General features: G+C 31.8%; 1 long non-coding RNA gene across 1 annotated transcript; it reads left to right on the top strand.

The window, feature by feature from the left end:
* The first annotated feature begins 785 nt into the window (after positions 1-785).
* LOC131626949 (uncharacterized) lies at positions 786-2,368 on the top strand. The gene is made up of 6 exons (XR_009291355.1): positions 786-1,017; positions 1,136-1,164; positions 1,411-1,700; positions 1,776-1,877; positions 1,949-2,027; positions 2,110-2,368. It is a non-coding gene; the product is annotated as an uncharacterized LOC131626949 (long non-coding RNA).
* Positions 2,369-2,689: the final 321 nt, after the last annotated feature.

Genomic DNA, 2,689 nt, shown 5'->3' with positions numbered 1-2,689 from the left:
GGAATATGAGATGAATAAGGAATGGGAAAAGAGAAAGCATTGATTTTTTTAAGGACCCGAGGTTGATTGGAAGTGGAAAGGATGGATTTACTCAGTGATTTATTTAGGAACACAAGTTGCAAACCGCGTATTTCCTTTTTTCGGCATTGATGCATGCTCTTGTGAAGCTGAACCGACAACAATAAATTCAATACATAAGCCCAAGAAAAATTTGAACGTGAATGGCCCATTTAATTATAAAAACTTAAATATTCTGATAATAATATTTTATAATAATTAAATAATTTTTTTAATTATAGAAACCTTTCCTTTAATAGCTAAAATAAAAATAGTATATAGTCTAATATGTTGACACTTGGCAAACTTGCCAAAGAACTCATCTAACTTTATTATATTGTATGATGTTTGGGGAAAAAATGATTTTACACCTGTGTTTTTGAAAATTCGGTGTAAGATCCTATATTTTGAAAAGGAATTATCAACTATCAATTATAAAGCCTTTATAAAGCCTTTACTAATCAATTGGCCAAACAACCCAAAATGCCCTTTCCTTCAAATTCAATTACACTATCATATGGACAATTTGGTAATTAACAAATCAATTAAAGCCTTTACTAATTAATTGGCCAAACAACCCAAAATGCCCTTTCCTTCAAATTCAATTACACTATCATATGGACAATTTGGTAATTAACAAAATAACCTTTCAATTTACAATCAACATTTGACACTTGGCAGTGGCAATTCTTCTTCAATTCAAAAATATATTTGTTTTTGCACTTCTCTCTCATCAACACACTACTACAAACGAGAGAAACAAACCCTACCTTTCTTCTGCCCTCTCTTTTCCTTCAAACCCTACCTCCGCCGCCCCCATTCGTCCTTCTCCTCTTGGTTGCCAAAAATCTCGTCCTTTTTCTTTTGACAAACCCCCATCCGCCTCGTCCCGCGAGCTCCTCAAACCAAAAGTCTGAAGAAGATGAAAAATCATGTGATGTGAAGATGTTGTTGATAGAGGTTGTTCCGAAGAAGAAGCACATGAAGTTCAAACTTCATAACCTTCATATTCTAATATATTGTTTGTTTTTCCTCTAATAGATTGTTTGATTCATTCTAATTTTATTTTTTATTTTAGGGCTTATTTTCCTCCTCGTGGAACTATGGGTACGGTTTATGCTAGATTTTCCAGCTTCTGTTTTTCATTTTTGATAAAAATTATTAACAAGTAGTTATATGAACAGGTAGATATATGAACAGGTAAATACATGAACAGGTAGATACATGAACAAGTAGTTTTTGTACTTTATATTTTTCTAGCTTCTGATGTTAATTTTTGGAGGTTTAAGTACTTTTACTATGATTTATTTTTTTAGTGTTTAAATTTTTGATAAAGCTGAGTTTTTTTTGCAGGTAACTTGTGTTTTTGAGGATTAATTTCTTGTACTACATTAGTAACAGATGATATGAAGTTTCCTAATGTTGACATTACTTCATACCATGCTTTTTTCGTTTCACATTTGATTATAAGGCAAATTATCTGTTACATGTAGAAATTTCTATTTGAAATTCTCTCTTATATGTAGAAACTTTTGATTCTCTGATGGTATTTGCAACTCCAAAGATATTTTCAGGCTGATACTCTTCCTTGGATTCAAAGGCAGAAGGAGAAAGAATAGATTCTTCAGCAACACATTTTAAGAGTATGGATAATTGTTGTCTGTTAGAGATATAGCTTTCATACCTTTGTTATGTCTAATCATATGTTATGATTGAAGGTGATGAGAATAGTGGAAGCGTTGGAGGGAAAAGGATGTCGTATTTCCTTAACAAAAGGGGAAGCTTAACTCGCGGAGAAATTATCCACAATAACTAGACAGGTAGACTTTTTGTAGCTTCTGCTTCTTATTCTGTTGTTTAGATGGAGCTAACATGAAAATATATTTTTCAGTTGAAAGGATTTGGAGCACAATTATCTCGAAGGGATCTGTTCGGGGAATCCCGTGTAAAGGCTAATAGAACTGGATTTGGTGTGTTTTTTAATCAATCATATGTACAACATAATGCATGGAATAATTCCAAAGATCTAACAATGCTCTTATCTGATAACAGGTTTTACACCAGCAGATGGATGCCATAGCACGACTTAGGTTCAAATGCTAATGCTCTTCATCCTCACCTATTATCTACTAAAATAATTTTTTCTTATAACAGAAAATCTGGTGATTATGAACTAAAGTTCCATTCATTCAAAACTTGGTAAACAATAACTGCTTTTGCTTAGTTATACTTTATTTGTTCTCATGGAATTGGAAGCACTCATTCATTCATATATATTATTTGTTTATGTACAATGAGTATTTGAAATGAACTACTTTTTGACATGTGATAAAAGTTAATATGCAACTGTCACGGATCTTATCTCATTAGCTTGAATTGAATGCCACTGGAATTAGTACTTTTTTTGTTGTTGAATTGTGCTGGTCTTTAGAAGGTGATGGTGTGTTTGTTGTTGAATTGTATTTGACTAAGGACGGACGGTTGTGAATTTATTAGTTCATTAACTCTAAACTTGCCTCAATATTTTATTCTTCTAAAATTCTATAATACACCTAACTTTTTCTCTTTATATATTAATGAGATGTTTATATATTCATGATAGATTTGATGATAATCAAAGGTGTGATGCTAA

This window comes from Vicia villosa, unplaced genomic scaffold (genome assembly GCF_029867415.1).
Source record: "Vicia villosa cultivar HV-30 ecotype Madison, WI unplaced genomic scaffold, Vvil1.0 ctg.000339F_1_1, whole genome shotgun sequence".
NCBI classification, from domain to species: domain Eukaryota; kingdom Viridiplantae; phylum Streptophyta; class Magnoliopsida; order Fabales; family Fabaceae; genus Vicia; species Vicia villosa.
This window is presented reverse-complemented; position numbering and strand designations above follow the sequence as displayed.